This window comes from Coturnix japonica, chromosome 5 (assembly GCF_001577835.2).
Source record: "Coturnix japonica isolate 7356 chromosome 5, Coturnix japonica 2.1, whole genome shotgun sequence".
NCBI classification, from domain to species: domain Eukaryota; kingdom Metazoa; phylum Chordata; class Aves; order Galliformes; family Phasianidae; genus Coturnix; species Coturnix japonica.
The window spans coordinates 19,966,947-19,990,111 of NC_029520.1; the positions used below are offsets into that span (position 1 = coordinate 19,966,947).

Below are 23,165 nucleotides of genomic sequence, written 5' to 3' on the forward strand. Positions count from 1 at the left end.
TCACAGAAGGTTTTTCACTGAAGTTGTGGCAGATTATGCAGGTGCAGTGGAATTGCCAGCTTACAGCCTGAACCAATAGTTGAGCACCAGGTGAGCAGGTCTGGCTAACCCAGGGAGCTCAGGTGTAAGCAATGATCCCAAATGACTGGAAAGGGTGGAACCTGGATCCACCCCTCACCCTTATTTAAGGGCTAGCAGCTGAGTGAGTATTGTTTCTCTGGATCAAGATTGTACTTGTTTTGAGCTATTGCTGGTTGTTAGAGGGGGTGAGTCAATTTTCTTTATTACCTGGTTTTTTTTGTCCATTCTTCCTGTATCCCCTTTGAAGCCACTGTCATTGCCTTCTTTTACCATACAAGAGGAAAAAATATGCTTCCAAAGTAGCTGAATTCTTTACTGTTGGTTAGTATTGCTAGTTTAATCTGTTTCTCTGCAATAAAGAACCCTATGTGTTTAGTTCAGGTAGGAGATGTTATCAAGAACTTGCAGTCCTAACTCAGTTACTGTGAGGATGACAAAGCCCTGGTATAAGTTTTCCAAGAGGTTATGGAGTCTCTTTTAGAGGTGTTCAGAAACTGAATATAGTTCTGGGCAATAGGCTGTAGGTGATATGACTTGAAATTTCATCAGCCAAAGCAGCAGAGTATTATTGGCGCTGTATTAAATCAGCCAAATGCTGTTTCTAATCTCTGATCAAAATCAGTTCTTTCTCTGATATTCTCAATTGACCTGTTTGCTACTATTGTCATTTGAGGGGTTTGTGCCCTTTTGATGAAAGAACCATTTGCAAATCTCACATATCTACAAGACAGAAGGTTATACTGTCTCCGTGCAATTACACAGTTGCACTTCTTTGAGTTGGCTTATTATTTCTTGACTGTAAGAGTGGTTTCTCTTTGTAACATATTCTGTATGCACAGGAGATATGTATTCTTCTCCTGTACGATTGGGTATGTGCTAGTTTTTTACTGATGAGATCTACCTCTTCCTTTTTCAATGACAGAATTATTCATACTGAAAGGGTGTAGTAACATCTTCTAGGAAGAAGAGCAACTTTCTCAAACTTAACTTGGGCAAAACTTGAAGTGGTGTTATCCAAAATAATCATTTTTCCTTTCGTCTTAGTCCACAAACCCAGCCTCTGAGATTATTTCACTCCACAGTTCTGAAGAGCAGTAATCCTTATCATTCATGCAGCAGTATCTCAGGTATTTCCTTCTCTGTCATAGTACTGGCATACAGATGGAACTGCTGAGCTTAGCTTAAAATATACAATGCAGAGCTTCTAGTAGTAGAGGCAAACAATGAAAGGTGTAAGGAGAAACTTAACCGGAGAGTGGAAGTAACAAGGTACATATGCTACTTTCCTCTTTCTATTTATGTTGTATAACTTTCCCTCTCTTTGTGCTTTTGCATAGAGAACAGCAATCAATCTGCCATAATTGCACTTTGTCTTTGAGTGACTGATGCAATACTAAAACAAACAAAAAAAGACCCCAGTTAGTAAGTGTCTTGCAAATTTTAGGAAGATATTTTTCCACAGTTTAAACTATCCTTTTAACCAAAATACACCTAAGTTATCTTATCGTGTTTTGCTGCTAGTTGATCTTTCTTTGACAGCAGTTTGTGCAGTTACTGATGCTTGCTGTGATTTGTAAAGGATTCATAGGAATTGTACATGCTCATGGAACAGAAGAATAGACCACCAACTGTTGGCATTGAAATAGAAGCAAAAAAGTTCCTTGTGGGTGGTTATCTTTACAGATTACTCTGATTCATTTAACACCTCTTAATTCTATTTCCTGCATCATATGTACAGCAAAGGCAAAGCAATCTTTATTTAACCCTCTGGAATTGGCCCCTGTTGTGACGTTCAGTGCTGCATGGAAGGAGAAGTAAAGGCTGCACATAGGTGTGACATCAGGCATGCACAGATGCAGAACTGAAATACATAATGCTAATAAACCAAGTGAAGCTGCTGTATAGGGTACTTGGTGAGTCAGCAAATCTTCTGCAGAGAGAATAGCAGGCATAACAGTTGCTAAGATACTGTGATCACAACTCAAAAAAGTAATACAGAATGAATTTCCATATTAATAACTTGCTGCAGCTTGTGTATTATAACAGTGGCATGTAGAGGGGGAAAAATGGCATCCTACATGTACAGCAGGTTCAGTTATATGTTGGAGTAGAGTGGGGCCATGAGTGGAAGTTCTTAAGCTCATTCTGTTGGAAAACTCAAGTAGTAGTGTTCAAGTTAATAAAGAGCTGTTTATATGTTTATTTTGGATTTTGCAGTGCATATGGCTGAGAAAATTAACCTGAATTCTGCTGATAAAGAGTAAGTTGTACCAGGTGCTATACTGGAATATTAATATCTATGTACTGGAAACTATTTCAGCTCATTAATTCATGCCTGTAGCTTGCATAAATGGATTTTACTGATGAGATACTTGTTCTAGCTGATGGGAAAGTGACCAAAACCAATTTTTAGCTGCAGACACTGTCATTTACATTTGAAAACAATGTTGTAAATAATGCTACTTTGATACAGCATGTGATATTATTTAAGCAATTGAAAAGTTGGGGAGTCTGCCCAATATCTTCAAGCTAGTTTGAAATAAGTTGGCAGCAGTTTGTGGTTTTCCCAGTTCCAGGGTTCACAGAAATTTATTTTTCTGTTGATAGCTAGCACAGGCTATATATGAATAGTAAAAATATGGTAAATATGCATAGTAAAAATATATATCCTGAAATACAGATCTCAGGTTCTCCAGATATTTGGACTCTGACCTGACTTGCACTGTGCTTCTGCTGATTCTTTTATTAAGACTTACTGCCAAACAGAACAAGTGTTTTTATCCAAACAAACAACTCAACATTTTGAAGATTTCTAGACTGTTGGCTTGGAAAATGGATGATGTTTTAATCGTTTTACAGTTTTTAAGGATTATAATGAAAGCCTTAAGTAAACTGCACAGAGTAAAAGTGAGATGTTTTCCCCATAACATTAAACTCTTAAACTTCTTGGAGAGCACTGAATGTGTAGAATCGGGCAGAGAGCATGGAATGCAGCAAAGATAGCATGGAAAAATCGGGGTTCTGGGGGAAGGAACATAGATATGGGAACAATCTGAGCATTCTTGGACTAGTGGTGCAGTTATTAGTTACGTACAGTGAGTTGCAGATTAACTATGCTGTGGATTCAGTGAAATCACTGCAGGGTCCATGAGGAGCTTGCACAGGTCTTTGGAATTTGCAGCATAGATGCACTAATGGTGCAGGCATAGCTGTGGAATGGCCATGGTCAGCTCAACAGATGATGCAAACTTTGTAAGATCATATTTTTCCTAAAGCTTAATCTATGAGATCTTGCTTGGATTTGCTGCTGTTCCTTATGGCTACACACAGAGAAAGAAAGCTTTTGATATGTGTTTGGGAATATACTGTAGAGCTACAAAGGTTTGTCAGCCACCAGCTGCTGTTAAAGCTGTTTATGAAATTAGGCCTTTAGGCTTTTTGAGAAGCAAAACCAAATTGTGAAGCAATTACCAAATAAATGAAATTGGAAGGTGATAATGGCTTTCTAACTTTACTTTCAGTTCATGTAGAGAGACATTATTTCTGCCTACCCTAAATAAGCAATTATACTCTTTGTTAAAGTGATCTAATGCTGCGTGTATGGTGAGAATCCTGTTCTTAAAAAAAAGAGAAAGCAACCTGAAGCTGAATTATCTAAGAAAATCTGTTAGATACAAAAGAGAGGTCAAAACTCTGAAGTCAGTCATTCATCTGCATCTTCAGTGTTATTGTTCAGGCGAGGAGAAGCAGGACTTCAGCGACAAGGACTTCTACATGAAAGAAAGGCAAGAAATTCTTACTGTGTTGCATATGTAAGAGTCTGCTTGCCCTAGCCATTTTACTTTCTTCTTAAAATCAAGATGTAGAGGAATGACATCAGAAATGTGTATTCATCCTGATACTGAATTCAATATTTTTAAGTAAGAAATTCCTGGATTATCTCTGACAACAGAATGTTCAGATCCTGGTTGTTGCAATGTCTGAAGAACTTTATGACACTTGATCTAGTGTGTCTAGCTCACAGAACTACAATTATATTCCTGAGTTTTTACTTATAGATTAGTCCTAATGACCTGTATGTTTGGTTGAAGAACAGTACTTTGTCTTGTATCCTAAGGATTTACATCTAACTCATAAATATTCTATATGTACCAATAATAGTACTAAATAACCTCATTTACTCCCCTGTTGCTCAGCTCATCTGTCATTCTAGTTTTATCCATTTCTGTTCTTTTCCTCTGCCTTCACGTTATCACTTTCTTAACTTTTTCCAGCTGACATCTCTTGTTTGGTGCATATAGTTCTATATTCCACCACTGGCAGACTGGGTTTGGGTCACTTAATCTCTATCTGCAGTAATACTAACCTGTCTTTCTGGGACTGCCCAGAACTGAGGGCAGGATATTTTTTTTTGTTAAAAAGCAATCAGAACTCTCTTAATGGAACAGAGCTTAAAATAAATTTTATCAAGTTTTAAAAATTAGAATGGGGTAATAGTTAGTTTTGTAGTCCTAGAAATAAGCTAACAAGAAGGGCAGTTGTGAAACAATTCACTTTTGAATAGTTTATTTCAGCTTGTTTAGCCTTTTTTGGTCCAAGTGAGGGTGGTGCAAATAGAAGAGCATTTGTGGTGATGTACAGCATACCAGCCCTGCTGTGATGCTGGATGGGGAAGTTTCCAGAGAATATTTTCCACAAGCTTATGCAGATCAAAAAGATGCCTAGGATAAAGCCCTGCAGATGGCAGCAGTGCTTTATAGTTCAACAAAATGGCATAGTACTTGGCATAGTTTGAGCCAGAATATCATACTGAAGAAACTGATTTTCTAAGACTAGTACAGTTAACATCTTGTTTTTAGCCAGCATACTATTGATGAGGGTTTGTTTTTTAAGTTTAATCAGGGAAGTTGTAATACTTGTCAATTATCAAAAGGGTGTGTTTTGCACTTTATGGAATACCTGAGTTCCTTAAGACACCTCCTACCCCTCTGTTTATGATACTGTAGGTGTGAGGTGTGTGTGTGGCTTTTTTTTTTTTTTTTTACCAAAACATTTTGCATCCTCCAGGCTTGTAGAAGGAATTTGAACTGGCTGGCATGGACTAGCACAGAACATTGTTAATGTTCAGTTTTATTAAGCTAGGAAAAAAAAAATCTTGGGCATTCCTACTTACTACATTTACTGCATGTACAGCATAAAGGGACATGGTAAAGGGGGAAGGAGGAACTGCTGAAAGAAATCAGACATGTAACTGAACTACTTTAGTAAATGGGGTATTAGTCTTATGTCTGCTTTGGACATCAAGTATACAGCATATTAAGCTGTGACATGTTATAGTCTCATTTTGTCTGATAGTCTGGTTTGACACTTTGGTTTTATTCTAGGATGCCAAAGAGTGCAAGGGGAAAGTTAAGTGTTAGGAAGCAAGCAGCCATGTTTGACCTCTTAGAAGGATTTTACAGCTTGCACTCAATACAGTTTCATGCAGTTGCTGTAGGTTTTTCTTCTGGTAAATTATCTAGAATTATTGTCCAAGTTTATACTACTGTCCCTCTCCTGTCAGCATCCTATGTACTTAAATATTTAATTGCTCTAGTATTGTTCAGGCTGGAAAAGTGCTCAGTGAGCATACTATCAACTTGTATAAACCCCTGATGGGAGGGTATAAAAAGGATGGGCCTAGATTTTTTTTTCTTTTAGTAGTGACCAGACAAGAGTTAATGAGAATTAACTGAAAGACAGGAAGAGTAAAAACTTTTTTTTTTTTTAAATTAGTTGGATGTTGAAATTGTTGTTGAGTCTCCATCCTTGGAGATGTTCAGAGCTGAACTAGATGCCGTCTTGGGTAATTTGGTTCATCTGACTTTTCTTGAGCAGGAGGATGGGACTAAATCTCTGTAGGTCCCTTCCAACCTCAATTTTTTGTGATTCTATGGGAAATAATCCTTACTGACCTTGTAAGAAAACAGCAGAGGTTCAGAAACTTGTATAAGTATTTGTAGATAGGATGGAAATAAGCATGAACAGAATAATCAACTCTTTCAGCAACACCTCTGGTGCATGAAGAGGCTTTGTGTCTGGAAGATACATTCTTCTCAATTGTTCTTTTCCACATTTCTGTACTGCCTACATCTTCAACTGTGGGAGGAAAAAGTTTGCACACAACCTTGTTAATTTTATAGCATCAGTTTGTTTTCACTGTCTGTCAGCTTCAGGTATTCCCAAAGCTCTTCCAAGTAAATATTTATCAGCTAAACCCTGAGATCTGAACTTCCATTGTCCTACCTGACTTGTATGTTACATTGGGAATACTTTTTAGTCTTTAATTTCAAAGCATCACAATTTCAGATAGCCTTTGAACAGTTTGATTAGATTAAATGTGTTCTCATAGAATAGGAACAAAAAGAGAAACTTTTGCTACTGAATAGGTAGGCAAGTTCTGAAAGGGGTACATAGAAGGTGGGAGTACAAAGGGTTTGTTTTTATGTCTCTTTAAAGAATTTCACTTATCAGCTTTGTTCTTTAGTTTAATAAGTTATTCTTGAAAACATTAGAATTGCTATTGAAAGGCATCTCTTTGGTGACTTGGGTGAATATTCTACAGTTTATGAGGGCTGCTTTGAAAGTTATGCCCTCTACTCTATTATGTTGGCCTACAATGTCAGAAGCAGATGCTGGTGGTGTGGCAGTAGAGGTTAAGTTTTCTCAACAATGCTCCATTGCATTTTGTTGCAGTGTGACATATGGCAGATTAGTTGAAGTTCTATATTTGTTTAATTTTTATTTGCTTGTTTTTAAAACCTGACAAAATGGCATCTGACATAAAAGGGTATATGAAGCAAACTATACTTCCCCACACGGGAAGCTTTCCATCATTGGTGAAAATGCATAGCAATTGGTGGTGACTGTGTTGAAAAATACACATTGTAGTTGAAAATTTGCTCTATCAAATTACATTCTTGTGCTCTTTGTTTTCATTTCTGTGGAAGTAAATAGGTGGTGTCACTTTTGGAGTGACCTACGTAAAAATGTCCTGCATATTGCCCAGGAGTTAGACAATGTGATTTCATAGGAGCAGCTTCTGGTATTAAGTAATTTAGCCTCATGCAGGTTTTCTGTGGCATTTTCTGTTTAGCTGTCCTCTCAAAAGGATTCTGTTTAATTATAGTTTTTGTCGTGTTTTTACTGGCTTTTCTATGGTGCATGGTGGGCTTCAGTAACAGCTTTTAGTGAAACATAGGAAAATGTCAACTATATTGTTCTTAGCTCAGCAGGTAGTTCAGTATGTATTGGTGAAACACTTGTGGTCCTCTTACAAAGACTTTTCAGATCTCAAAATCTGAGGGCTGAGAGCAGCAGAGAGAAGACAGACTTTGTAAAGGAAAGAACAAGCTGGGGAAAGGTATTGGTCTTCCCTACCCAGTGTTCAAAGAGACAGTCACAGAATAGCCTGCTTTAACAGCTATTCACAGTTGGAAACCTTGCTGACAGGAATCATTGAAGATGCAAGGATAGTCAGAAAATAGACAAAAACCTATAAACTCCAAAAGAGGATGCAGTGTCTCCCTCCAATTTGAGTGTTGGCCTCCAATGATTACTGAAAGAGATACTGTCTCCAGGATTTCATCATTATGAGGTGCAAATTTTATCATAGAAACCAAGAAAAAGTGAGACTTAGCTAATGAGCCAGTTCTTCCTTAATTAATGAAGCATCCTACAATTCCACTGCTTCTTTGTTCACTGTATGTTTTCATTTTGGAAATTGAATTTTTTTTTTTTCTGAGGGTATATTCCATTCTCACAAATTAAAGGTTGATGGCATTTCTCTAAGATCTCATTTTTCACTCTACTATATTGATTCCAATACTAGGAAATATCAGATACAAATTTTAGAATGTAAGACTCAATAACTCCAGAGCTCATTTTTATATGTTCACATGTTTCTGGACACAGTTCCAGTAAATTCAAGGACATATCTCCATAATCAAAAAGAATTGATTAATGAGTATACTTAATATGTATGTGGATGATAAATGCAGTGCATCTTGTGAGGAATTTTTTTTTTTTTAATTCTTGCAGAATTTTCAATTGTCAATACAATTAACTCCATAGAAATTGTAAATGTTAAGTTTGAATATTCAGAGTTGAAGAGATAAACCTACTTGATAAAGAATGGGTTTAACCATAGGTTCTTGCCTTAACTTTCAATGAAATAATCTTGACCACCAGTATGTGTTACTCATATGGAGTATGCAATGCTGTCTACTCTTGAATTATCCATTGATGGAAAACTTCAAAACAATTGCAGTATCAGTGGAGTACTAAGGAATATAGGATGCAGAATACTTACGGAATATTGAAAGGATATATTCTAGTGAGCAGGTTTAAGTAAATTAAATTATTAGTAAAATAAATTATCCACTGAAACAGCTGGCTTCGGTAATTTGAAAGCAGTTGTATTGTTCAGAATAATGAATAAAATTTGAGCCTTTTAACTCTAGGGTAGTGGTTGTAACTTGTATCAGGTGAATGGTAAGTTAAATCTTTACATATCATATTAGTGGTGGCATGGTTGTTTACAAGAAAATTGCTTTTTGTTACATCAAGATAAGTATGTTAAGGTGCATCATCACACAGATAAATGACACGTATTTTCTTTATATGGAACAATAAAGCAGAACATGCAGGACTTCCAGACATGTTGAATTCTCCTTGCTCCCAGATGCTATTAATGTTTCTTGCCTTCCAGGCAAAGGTTTAGAATAGCTTCTTTTTCCTGTTCATTTTGGACTGAAAATGCTACTGAATTGTTGTGTTCTATGCCATGCAGCTCCTTCCTTCTCTAGAGTATAACTAAGGCTTAAATGCCTGTATTTTGTCTTTGTGCAATGTTACAGTTTAGAACCAGATATTAGCATGAAACTGACCTCTTTGCAGCAAGGAGATCAGGCATCACAAGGAGAAAAAAAATTTCTTCCTATAAAAGCTACAGCTTAAGTCTGTTTTGGTGTGAGATTCAGCTCGCCAGGGAGCAGTAAGAACAGTCTGCTCCAGAAGGAAAAGCAAGTCAGACACTCACAGTCACAGGGAGGCAGAGCACAGGCTTTCCATGCACAAGAAGAGTATAATCTATGGTCAACTAATAGTCTACTGATCTCCAATCTGTAGTGTCAAGGCAGAAATCTAAGGCACCAGGTACAGAACACCTGCAAGGTCACTTAGGCAAGGGCCAAGACTAACTCCAGAGCTTAAATGCAGCTCCCAGGCCAATGGCAGAGCTTGCATGAACAGAAGCCTCAGATGAGTTTGAAGATGATCAGAATCTTCATAGTAATCAGGACTCTGTCAGCATCTGGTTTCCGTGGATAGGAATTTGGGCATAAAAACCTGAAAGGCCAAAAGGAGTATATTCCAGCCTAATTCCTAATTAAGAAATTCAAAGAACAATTAGGTCTCATGGTTTATATTGTTTCAGCATCTTGGATACACTCACTGTTTTTTATATATTCCTATTAAGAAAATCCTGTTGGATATTGTTGCTGCACTGAACTTCACATATTAAGAAGACAAGAAAGGATTAAAATATTTAAGCTTTTTTTTTTTTTCTAATGCTGGCTGTGCTTCTCATGTAAAATTCTCTCAAATCCAGTTTAGATCCTACCACAGGGAGAGACTAACACAGAAGTGCTGGAAGCATACCCTTCAGTTTTAAAATGTGAGAGACAGTTTGCTAGTTGCCTTTTTTGTTGTTGTTGTTTGTTTTTTTCCCTACCAAGTTCTGACTTTTGGGAAAAAAGAAGTTCTGTTTAAACTAAAAAGTGTGCATATACAACATTGGCTGTACACCAACTATTGACTGATGAAATACTTGGTGTGGAGTGAAAAAAATCCACTGAATTTCTAATCTATGTAGTCTTAACATGTTATTCAAAGATAATGTTGGAAAAGAAATTTAGAATATTGTACAATGTCCTTTTCATGTTAAGATTTAAATGGCCAAAACTTCTCGTTTGCTTAAATGTTGCAACACTTTGAAAAATCACTTGATACATGCTGTGTGTTTGTAATCTCAGTGGAACCTACTGCATCTTGTAGCAAAACTGTCCTACTGTTTGGAGCAGCAGTGTCAGCACCAGCTGTCTTGGAGGTAGCTGATCTTTAGTAGTGTTAAAAGGGATATGTCAAAGCACAAAGATGATTTAGAAAAAAATAATTCCTTTTAAAATTCATTATTTCCCCTTTGGCTATGTTTTTTAGGGAGGAAGTTAAGATTTAAACACTTTTTTTCTTCTATTGATACTGATCACGTCACTGATCTCATATCTTATTCTGAGAGTTTTAGTAGTCCTTCTTTATGAGTTGTATACTGAATGTAAAATGCATCAGGTAACAGAATCTGTAAAACCTAATACTCAGTATATTCATACAACTTCAGCACTTGAAACAATAATTGCCATGCTATCAAGCATCTTAAAAAATGTGACACTTCCATCAGTTCTCACATGAGCAATTACCAGCCTGTTTTACATAATTTAAAACTCCAGGTATCTTCTATGAACTCATGGATTTATTACACTTCAAAAAGGTTTATTTTACCAAGTAAGATGTATTTGAGTTGGATTTTTCTCTTTAAGTGTATTTGGAAGTTATTCTAATACTTCAATTAAGAATCTAACAATATTCAGGCAGGTCTGAGATAATTGTGAAATGTTGAAGTGGACACTAAAAGTTTTAGTGTAAAGGTTATAATGGCATCATTGTGTTACCAGAAACTTTTTGTATGAAACTGTATAGGAACTTGGTTTTTTACTATTGCATTGTAGGAAATTATATGCAATGTAACTGTTTTAATGTCTGAAATTGTCTTCTCCAGTATTTTACATCCAAAATAGGTATAAAAAAAGAGTAAAAAATAAAAAAATTGCAAGAATATGTAGGGCTGGGCATCAGAGACTGAGGTTGAAGGAGCAATTCTGTTTCTTGGATGTAACAAGAAATGTTCTGTTTAAGTTGGTGACCTTATTTCAGCTCTTGACTGTTAGAAAGCAAATTGTCTTTTGACAGCTTTTCTTCATCTCAATGACCATTCAGAATGTTGGCTGAGAAACCTGAAGTGCCTTTGTGTCAGCAGTGAAAGAATCATCCAGAGCAGCAGTTCCTTATTCTGCCTTTATAGGGATTTGTGTAAAGCAGGCAGAATCTGAAGTGCTCTTTTTCAGATTTAGTAGGTAGTTGAGCATTCCTTGTAAATTTTTTTTTTTCCTGAAGAGCTAAGAACACTCAGAGGAGGAATGTACTATAAACTTGCACAGACATTAATTTCCTCACTGTTTTTAAATGGTTATGTAGCAGTTTCTCAAATAAACTTCAGAATCAAATTACATCATTTTAGATATTGATGCGTGCTCTCAAAACTTCTCATCTGAATTGAAATGTCAGATGCTAGGGTTCATAGCATGGATATTGTGTTCTTGATGTAATTAAGTAGCTGAAGTCAGGTTCTGAATGTGCATTCAGTGGAATGGAGACTTTCAGTCCTGCTCCTTTAAAACATAACATTTTGGGTGTAAACACATTGCAGAGTGGTGCATGACAAACTATTAGGCAATTGTTTTTTTTAAACCAAGTTAAAGATATGATAGAAAGAATTAGCTCTTTTTTTTTTGTTCTTTTTTTACTTAGTATTATGTCAATGGGCATCATTACCTGTTACTGCAACAAGTAAAGTCTTGCTAGCAGATTTTGAGAGGTAAATTCAATGACTTCTTCAGTAGATTAAAGTGTACTGTCTACTGACTGTCTTCTACAGCTCCACTGTACTTAAGCACACACAGACCTTGAGAAATTACCATGAAGATCAGAAATTTGCAAGGATTTGTCATGGTTTATTCTTAAGTAAATTGTTGTATAGTTATGTTTGATGTCTCCTCTTGATAGGCTTTAGTGAATAAATGATCTGCTTTTACAAATTACTTTGCAGTTTGAGGATCTTAAAGAGTACATAAGAACTGCAGCATTTTTTTATCTACAGCAGAAAGAACTGCAGCATCTTTTAATCTACAACAGATCTTTACTTAAAAAAAACCCACAACTGTCAGTCACTTGATTTCAGAAACATATTCTCCCTTAAATGTTAACTTGAGACTTGTTGCTGTTGTTAATGCTGTTGCTAATGCTGTTATTCTTTAATGTTTGTTGATTTTGATCTTAGCTATTATGACAGCAGAGAAACCAATAGATTAGTCATCTCCATTAAGCATTAAGAACACTTTGCTCACAGAGGCCATGTTCAGCCTCTGAGTGAAATAATAGTGATGATTCTTTCTGAATATTACTGGATTTCATAGACTACAGAACATATTAAAATGGTGAAATTATTTTCAGTAGAACTCTCTAGCAAAATGTTGTGGAGGATTGTAAATGAAACAACTGGCTATATTTCTTTTGTCATGGGGAGTAAGAATACTAGTAGTGATGAAAATTAGCAGAGTGGCACCTTTTATCGAACTAATTCGAAACAGATCTAAACCTCCAAAACTCGAATAAACTCAAGTTCAGCTAAAGGTACTGTAAGTTTTATTTCTGTGGTAAATTTTGTGCTTCCAGAACATGTAAGAACTGAATGTAACAATGTCAAAGTGAGGAAGAATCTGATTGACTGTGAGCGGAGAAGACCAAGGCTATTGTAAACTTGGCCTTTGTTCCCTAGAGTACTGTAAGAATGATTCAAAGTGAAGATTCTTTCCCTTTCAGTAGGGAAATATTTCACAATCGAGTAAATTTCACTATTTTTCTTGATGTTCAACTGAAAATTTGTCTTAATCTGTTTGTTAATCCTAATTCTCCTTTCTTACCTTTGTTAAACCCCAAATGTTGTTTAAATTACTTTAATTTTCCTGTGTCAAATACTTGGAAGAAAGAAAAGTAGAGGGGTGGAAATGTAAATGGAAAATAAATAAAGGAGGAAAGTATTGGGAAAGTGACATACACAATATTTTTTTTTTTTTTTAAGAGCTTGTTAGTTAGGACAGTATAAAGAATAATAGAATAAAACATCAGTAGAATGCAGGAGAAAATAAGAGGAGTTGAATGTAAGGTGGCAACCATATGATGTTAATTTCCTGAGCTTCAGATTATCTTAAAGGATCAATTTTTTTCTGTACTGCTTGAAGAAAAAAAGGAGAGATAAAAAGGAGAGATTTATTTGCACTTGCTTGCTGTGATCCCTCCAGAAGTGACCCTATTTTTCTTCTCACTCCTTAAATGTTATGATAGCACTTCCAGTCTGGACGTTAGACTGCAGACTGAATGTCAACGGATCTCTATCAAGTAGCCTAGTTCCACTAGACTATTATTTGTGCACCTTCTGATAACTAAATTCCTTTTAGTTTCCAGACTTTGGAAAGTTTCCAGACTTTTCCAGTTGCTTCACCACAGTCCACGCATCCTTCCAAGCTTGTTCCGCAGCAGACTTCCAAAGCTTAGCTGTAGTCTTCATCTCATTATCATTCAAAATACCTTGCTGCTCCCACAGTTAAGGCTGTCCTGTTATATGCTGTGAGACCTGTTTCTCTGATAGCTTTTCCTTCCAGGAGATCAGAATACTTCTTGCCATCCCCATCTCTTCATTATACAGCACACAGAATGAGTTATCTGCTGACAAAACTGCAGCTAATAATTAGAAGTTAAATCAGTCCATCAAATGATCAAGATCTGTGTAATGTAAGTGTGTTTTATGGCAGATTTTTTGCTGCTTTTAGTCCAAATTACTTTAACAATGTAAACTGTAGGCAACAAGTATGAACTGTCAATAGATCCAGAGGAACAGTAGGAGGCCCTGTCGAGAAAGCTTTTTTGAGTAGATGAAGAAGCTGTTAGCATCTAAACACAGTTCAACTGCATTCCAAACGGTATGTCTCACCGCAGTCTGATTCTCCTTAAGTCCTTGTCAAACACTACTGTTCCACTTTACTTTGGAAACCTCCTTCTGTTTGTGGTCTGTGCCCAACTTGTTAAGCCTTTATCTATCCCTGACAAACGGCGTAGATACAGCTGCCACCAAAGCTCTGCTTGTCTAATAGCATGGCATTTGTGCAGAGTTGTCTGATGCACCTATGGAGCTGGGATAAAAGTCTTAAGTAAAGCCCTTCCAAGATTTGTAACACATTGTGAGTCTGGCTGACTTTCATTTTGAAAATATAAAGAAGCCTCATGTTCAGCAAACGTTGACAAGTGAAATTGTCTGTTTCTTCCAGGACAAGTGGTGGCAGCCAGAACATAACATAGCCCTCAGAGTTTAAAGTATTTGTACTATAATTATTGTGATGTTCATTTTGCATGAAATCCATGTCTCAGTAATTGAATGCATCACTGGGGGAGGTGAAGGCATAACTTGCTATTGCTGACAACTTGGTTACATCTAGTCCATGAAACTTTCTTAGATCTGGTTTGGTTTATTTTGGGCAGAGCTTTTTGTGCCATTTCTCCTTTTCTCAGCCTGGGTGCCCAGTATTTGTTACCTTCTGTTTTTAATGCAAATCTCTTTTCTTGTTCTTTCTGAATAATTTTATTATCAAGGTCCAGAGAAAGATTTCTCATGGTTACCAGTCAGGGTTTTAACCTCATTACGTTTGAAATCCAATTATGTTGCAACAATAATTAAAGCATATTTATGGTTACATAGCACTTCTCATCTCTCCTTTATGTTAGTAAGTATTGGATAGTGTTTTGATCCAAAGAAATTTGTTATCAATATCATAGCTTGAAAAACACACCAGGAAACTTGCTGTTCATCAGGATATAAATTGCACTCGATTGTTTACTCTTTTTCTATTTGATTACATGAACCTTGAGTTGTATCACAGCTACAGGAGTCAGAAAAGGGGATCCTGCCCAGCATGGCAGCTGGCAAACACTCTCTTCTGAGAAACAAATCAATATGTCAATATTACTTGCCCTACCTGGGCAAGTGCTTCAACCACGTGGCTATTATATGGAAGGGCAGTGTGGTGTCCTTGTGTGATACAGATACTTTTTTTTCTTTTTGAGAGGAAGAGCTCTAGTCTGTTGATGTGCTCTGCAACTGCTATTGCAGTAAGGCTTAAGGATTGGGAGATAATATATGCTTGACTAAACACTGTGTTGCTCTTGCTGGTGCACTCCAGGACACACGTTGAAGCAGAATTCTAACTACTTAGGAAACTTCAAGGTTAAACAAGGAGATAGCTAGTTAGTTTAGATGCCTTCAAGCATGGACAGCAGCTGTCTGTGGGTGTCTGGGATTGTAGCTTTGGATTTAGTATTCTCACTTCTGTTCAAGGCTTGCCTCGGGTATCCAAGTCCTCAGTTGGAACTAGCCCCAAATCCCAGCTGGTGCACATCAGTGGAGATCAGTTATACTTAGAAGCATCATAGCCTAGCACATGATCCTGCTTGCTGGAGGCAAGAATAATTTCACTTCCCGTTCAAGTGAGCTGGTCTAGAACAGTCAGATAAAGAAGCATTGTGACAGTACAAATTCACATAGTGACATTTAGATCTGAGGTTCTTTTCCTCAATAAAGTCATAATTTGCAGAAACATAATGGTCAGTTTATTCATTTGGTTTTTAGGCTTTATGTCATCAGAACCTGCAATAACTGTTACAAATTTGGGGGTCAACAAAATTTTTTTCCCAATAACATCTTTCTTGCCAATGCCAGTTCCTGTGGTTCTTTATGTATACCTATATATTCCTGTATTTATAGGAAATATAGTATAGAAATCGTAAGCCAGTAGCGATAGCAGCTCTGGAAATGTGTTGGAATGGATCAAGATGAGTATAGTAGTAGAATCAGTAGAGTTTTTTCCAGTTCTCTTATGCTTCTCCCCTGCAGCAACTTGAGGATATTCCCTCTAGTCCTATAGTTAGTTACATGGGAGAAGAGGCCAGCTCTCACCACAGCCTCCCTTCAGGGAGTTGTAGAGAGTGATAAGGTTTCCCCTGAGCCTCTTCTTCTCCAGACTGAATAATCCCAGTTCCCTCTGCTTCTCCTCTTGGGACTTGTGTTCCAGACACCTCACCAACTTCATTTGCCTTTCTCTGAACGTGCTCCATGACCTTTTTTTCTATGAGGATGAATCTGGTCTTGCTATGATGCTGATACAGCTGCACAGTCCATTGTCTTGTCATCTCAAAAAATAAGGAGAAACAGGAAGGATAAAAACCTCCATACCTAAGACAGCCAGATGATTGCTTCTACTGTGACCATGGGCTAGGCTGCTGCTTTTAATCCCACTTATATTTTGTTCTTTTGTCCCCAGTGGTTCAGTATGACATCTGTGCTATTCACGTGGCTGCAGGAAAGAAGACAATTTCCAGAAAAGGTGAGAGGAGTGGGGAAAAGGGTTTTTTCTTTTTCCTCTTATTTTTCTGTATTGATGGTTTGAGTAATACTTCTCAATTTGGTGAAAGATGTTTATTAGCATTATTTATTAGTTTATTACTGCAAATATGATGCAGCAGAATCCACAGTCTGTTTTCCTCCATGTAGCCCAGTTTGATTGTGCATGCTGAATTACATATAGGTATGCTAATTCTGGTTTGCTGATTATTATAGGAAAGAGAAAAGTGAGGCTGGTGTCGCTAGCTCCCTTGTGATGTTACTTCATTTCCTCAGCTGGCTGTGATCTATAGCTACCTACACAGAAAATAATAGTAGGTGTTGAAGGTGAGTAAAAACAGACTTCATCTTGGTTTTTAGTGTTGCAGTATGTGTACCCTTTCTGCTCATTATTACTGCCTGTATCTCATAATAGTGCAACGTAGCTATGAAATACTACAGAATGTGTGATCATAAATGACTCCAGAAAATTTAGAAGTGTGGAAAATATTTTATCTTCCACCAGTATCAGCACAATGAACTTGATTGTACCAGTAGAAAGAAAATACTCTCCCTGCCCAAAATACTAAAATTCTTCCAGAAATTATGCTCATGAGTGTTTCTGCCGGCCTTATTTCCCAGAGTGGGGCACATTCCATCAACTTTAATTCTTCATGATTTTTCTGCAGATATCTTTTGTTGTCATTTACAGATATTTCCTCTTGTACTTCTTCAGACATGCCCTGGCCTTTCAGGCTGAATGTTCTGCCACATTTTCACTCTTCATAGTCTCAAGAGTATCACGTTGTCAAAATCAATAAAGCTTTTGTAACACCTCTTCATTGAGGTGTTTTCTGCATTTTGTTTTTCAAGTTTAAGAAAGGTTAAATCAGGTAACAGCAACAGTAAGTGAAATATTTTCCAAACTACTAATTCTTTTCTAGTGTGGTAGAAGGATGTCATTTGGCTCCATATAGTCCTTATTGTCCTAGTGATTGGTCTCAATATACACTATGTGTATACCCTGTGTGACTGAGAAAGATATACTTTGTTTTTCATTTAGTTCTGTGATTCTTGGCCTCTAAGTAGAGCAAATAGGGCTACAAAGGCATCTAAGATTTTTTTCTGAACCAATTATATTATCTATACTGTAAGGAAATTTAGCTGAGACTGAAGGTTAGGGTCTCTGACTCATCAGATCTTTTTCAAAAACAAAAGTTATAAATTTCATCACCTGCAGTTTATGCCTATTGGACAGTTAATCCCATAAAAATCAGGTATAGGTTTTCCTTTTATAATAACCTCATCTTACTATAATTGGATCCTGGATTGAATGTGTAGATTGTAAGTCATTGTTTCTTGTGTCAAATTGGTTTATGAAACTATTTCCAGTAGTAGTACATGGAAGCCAGTATAACATAGCAGCTTCCCCTCTATGCTGCGTTACCTGCTCATATGTCTCAAGGGCAACCTCCAAGGACAACTGAAGTGACGTGGAAGTGGTGTGTGAAGTTGTATACTGGTCTTATCACTGTTTTATAAGTATCTAAAGTGCAGGAGTCAAGTGGATGGAAATAGTCTCTTTTCAGTGGTTTGCAGAAGTAGAACAGGGACAATGGGCAAAAACTGCAATTCGAGAAGTTCCATAGAAACATGCAAGAGTACTCCTTTACTGTGTGGGTGACGGAGAGCTGGAACAGGCTGCCCAAAGAGGTAGAGGAGTTGTCTTCTCCAGAGATATTCAAAACCCAACTGGATGCTTTTCTGTATAACCTACTGTAGTGAACCTGCTTTAGCAGGAGGGTTGGGTTTGATGATTCCTAGAGGTTCCTTACAATCCATATGATTCTGTGAATCTGTGTGATGACATGCCATTCAGAAGGATGTAGGCAGGCTTGAAAAGTTGTTCTGTGTGAATCTAATGACATTCAACAAGGCCATCTGCAAAGTGTTGAATTTGGTTCAGAATGATCCCAGATGTGTACAGGCTGGGAGAAGAACTCATTGATAGAAATTCTGCAGAGAAAGACTTAAGTCCTGGTGAACAAAAAGCTGGACATTATCCAGCAGTGCACAGTTGCAGACCAGGTAGCCAACTGAGCTGCATCAGAATATGAATGGCTAGCAGGATGAGAGAGGTGACTGTCCCTCTCCACTCTGCCATCATTTGGAGTACTGCAGCCTCCAGCACAAAAAAACATGTGGAGCTGTTTCAGAGGGTCCAGAGAAGGGCCATGAAGATAATGAGAAGTCTGAAGGACCTTTCTTATGAAGAAAGGCTGTGGGAGCTGGGCTTGTTTAGTTTGGAGAAGGCTCTGGGGAGACCTCACTGCAGCCTTCCAGTACTTGAGGGTATCTTTTAAACAAGAGGGAGACTGACATATTACACAATCTGATAGTGATAGGACAAAGGGGAATGACTGTAAACCAAAGGACTGGAGAGTTAGGTTAGATGTTAGAAATCCTTTACTCATAGGGAGGTGAGGCACAGGAATGGGTTGGCCAGAAATATTGAAAAGTACAAATATTGTCAGTGTAGTTCAGTGAGCTGTGTAGTGGACTATATTATGCTACCATGTACACAAACTAGTTTTTTACTGGATATACCATCCAGCTTACATATACTGTTAGTACTCTGGCTAAAATTCAAACAAGTCGTGTATGTGCAGCTTTGAAGAAAAAAATCACTGTGTACCAGAGAATTTTTGTTGCCACATTCATAGGTGAAATAGGGAATTTCTCACTTCTATCAAACAAAACATACAATACTGGCTTCCAGAATCACCTGCTTTCTAAAATAACCTTCAAAATGGCTGTGTGTTTATGTATGTTAGCTCTTGGAAATTTCTTCTTGAGAGCAGTGGGTACTTCTGATACGTTTCCCTGTGCCCCGTTGATTGAGTATATTTAGACTTTGCTAAACTTTTCTTTTGGGTATGTCCCACAGACAAGTCTCAAATACCCACAGTTTCTCAAATGCTGAAATCAAAGTAATCAGAGCTCATTCTCTCTGCTTCAGTGGTGATTGCTTCCATGTCATCTTGCACATCTGACCTATATTTTGGCTTCAACTGCCTTTACTTAGGCACAGAATTATTAGTTTTTAAATGGTCAAAACTAAACAAAAAACAAGGAACACCCCACATTTTTATTTGTCTTTTCACTTTTGCTTTCTTTAAAAAAAAAGAATAATTCTGAAGTATTTATGGCATCAGTACATAGTCATTCATACAGTTTCACCCATTGAGTTTGGCATGTCACATCCTGGAGCAAGAGAGAAGTCATTGGTTGTGTTGGGAATCTATTATTTGCAGTCACTGTGATTAGAGCGTATGAGAGAGGATCACATGGGAGAATCTCACAACCAGTGCCTGGTATATGACGAATTTTTGCAACACAAGACTGGTCCAGGGAAATCTGGAAGACTTACAGTACTATATGCCAGGAGTGTAATTTGATTAGCTTTGAAGCATTGGTTTAGAAAAAATTTTAGCTCATGCTGGGCTGGATTAAGATTACACTACCCTGGCTTACCTTTCATTTGAAGAGAGTTAACCTCTAAGAACATTTTTTTCTAGTGCAATTTGACAGGGGAAAAAAAAAATCAGTCTTGATGGGAAGCATCATTGGAAGAAAAACTGAGTATGTAAAAATACTAAATGAAGTTTTCTTTCACAGAACTCACTGATTTCTGTGTTTTATTTTATACTATTTACAATTTTGTTTCAAGACATGATGGAAATTACATTCATTATCATTGTTAGTGATGTGTAAAATTTGCAGCTATCAATTCTGTTACTAGACATTCTTATTGTAGAAAACGGAAGGTAACTGGTACCTTAGGCAAGCCACAAATCTTTCCTGGCAGCACTGTATCACAGTATGCTTATTGCAAAAAATAGTTAATTCAAGATGAATATTATATTCCTTGAGTCTTGGCATCAATCTCCCCAAATTTTACATACATTATTGCCATTGAGTCAAAAGATGAATTTCTATTGGCCTACTTGACTATGTGTGCTCCTGATTTAGACGATAATCATTCTAACACTTCTTCTACAAATGATGTATGTTGCCTATTAAGTCCATCAGATGAGACTTTGCATGGCAGAATTTAATAATGTTGGGCTAAACTGTTACTTCTATTTACCTTCTTAGGACTGTAAATTCTCAATTACATAGTGTTTCCTACTTCATTATCTTTGCGAATGAAAACTAATGACAGTGTAGTCCTTATGTATTGGTGAGACTCTTCTGCCTTTCTGTACATTTGAGATGCTCTATATTGTTAGTATTAAAGAAATGAGGTTCAAAACTTCTCTTACAAATACATTTTCTTAATATTCTTTGAAAAGTGTGTCTGGGTTTGATATAATGATTTCCCATTGCAACTTATTGTATTTATAAGTTTATACCCAATTCTTATACTTAAAGAACTGTAAATTCCTATCATTTTTCTTAGATATGAGAGCTTAGGGGGGAAGATAACACCAAATGAATAATTTTTTGCAGACAAATTAAAACATCTTTTTCATTCTCATCCACTTTGGGAAGTCAGTTTGAGGTATTAACTATAGCATCCCAGAACTTCAGGTGGTCTTTGCAGCTCAGAGAACGTCTGCTCATCGCTTCTAGGGTTGAATGCCATAATACTGTCTGTTTATGTCTGGGGTTTGCAGTGCCAACATTTTCCTTCCTCCTCTGGCAGCAGAATTGAATCATTTTTGAATGATAGAAGACATTTTGATTTGAAAGTAGCATAAACTTAAAGTGAATCACTTCCTGATGTGATGGTTCATATTAAGGAATTGTGTGGCTTTGACTTTAGGCTTTGCCTTAACAGCATCCTGCTAAGAAATTTTACTAACAGTGTCCTCTGGGTATTCACATCTAGTATCTATATACAGATTTCAGTGGGGAATTTCATCCTGTAGAAGTGATATGGCCAATGCTATTTTCAGTTCAATTTAAATTGCGTCAGAACATTGAGAAAATGCATTTTCAAGAGAAGTAACAGTTTTGCAATGGAAAATAGTCCTTGTGAAAGCAAACAATCAGAGCTAGTAAAATTCAAAATTTACCCCCTTCAGTGAGTCAAAAAATGCTTTTTGTTTTCTTGGTAACACAGTTTCTCTCTTTCATTGAATTTGAACTAAGAGGAAAAAAAAAAACAAAACAGAGAGCAAGTAGAGAGCTCCTACTGAATGACCAAGTATCCATGTATTTGAATTAAAAGAACTTTTCATCAAGACCTTTTTCTTGCTTGCACAGGAAATAAAATCACATGCATCATTGTAAAAACTTCCAGATAGGAAGATGCACATATGAACACAAAAGCTAGGGGTAAGAATTTCAGCATCTGCTGGCAGAACATATGTTCAAAGTAAAAGTGCAGGAATATTCATGAGACGATTCTTTGCTGTGTTGGGTTTTTTTGTTGTTTGTTTTTGGTTGGTTTTTTTTTTTTTTTCCCCAGTAGGATAAAAGTGCAAACCTACAAAACTGTTGGGGTTTTATGATTTCTGTTATCAGTATTTCACATCATAATATTACATAGTACATGAGGAGTTAAAGAGCTAGTGTGCTAGTTCCATGGATTGTTGATAGTGCTGGGTATACCTTTCTTGAAAGAGAATAAGAACTACAAAATCCAGAAGACTTTACTGTTTCATCTCCATTTTCCATGTAGAGGGAAAAATAAAACTGTCTGGGAGTCAAGAGACTTATTTTTCTGCTTTTCTTTGCAGTGTGTGATCCCTAGCCATCTTGCCTTCAGTGTTAGAATAAGGCCTCCAGTTTTGGACGCTATCTCTCATTTATTTGATTTATTAGCTTCAATTCCAATTACAGTGAATCATATTGTGTTATCTCCTATTATGCTAGTAAATTATTTTTCTCCCTTAGGTCCTTCCCGCTGTCTTGTTTTTAGGCCCACCTCCTTATGTTTTTTCCTACCTTGTTCTCTCTCTCCAAGGGTGTGGGTCTGTGGATCCCTCCACCACATTACTCATGGAACCAGACTGGAATTGGTTAGAAAAGTTCATGAAGAGTGGCTGTGAAAGGACTGATTATGTCATTTTGGGGAAAAAACAAACGCACAAAAATAAAATAATTAAAGTCTCTGGAATTTTCAGGATCAGGATATGACTGTTAGATAGGACTGAAAAAGATGGACAAAAATCAACAACTGAAAGAATAAAAGTGGAATTCAGCTAAATGTCCATTTAGCTGTTTTCATGTCTGTGAAATAACCTTTGAAGAATGTACTACAATTAAGCAGTGTTTACACATATCCATTTTCTATAAAAATTATATACTTCAAGCAATAAAATTATACAATTCGGTGAATATTTATTTGGCAGTGAGGTTAAGCATTCTGCAATTAAATTTACTCACAAATGCATTACCAATAGTCTGCATTATCACCAGTCCAATTATTTGATGGAAGATGACATCTAAGTGTGTGTGTATATTCTATATATATATAGTTAAGTATAACATATATTCAGAAAGAATTTCAGAAATGAACTCAGGACGTAATTCTTCTAATATGGTCCATGTTGCTAATTTGGCTGTTGCTGCCATTTAGAAATCTGGAGGTTCATTTAAGGTTCATTTAATGTGCAGTATCCTTAGAATATTCTGAACTTCACATGTTCCTGGACTTGTGTTATAGACCGCAAATTCAAAGTAAATTGAAGTTTATACTGTTAATATTAGAACC

General features: G+C 36.7%; 1 long non-coding RNA gene across 1 annotated transcript; it reads left to right on the top strand.

The window, feature by feature from the left end:
* The first annotated feature begins 224 nt into the window (after positions 1 to 224).
* LOC107314851 lies at positions 225 to 16,785 on the top strand. Its single transcript, XR_004307553.1, has 3 exons — positions 225 to 266; positions 16,383 to 16,445; positions 16,679 to 16,785. It is a non-coding gene; the product is annotated as an uncharacterized LOC107314851 (long non-coding RNA).
* Positions 16,786 to 23,165: the final 6,380 nt, after the last annotated feature.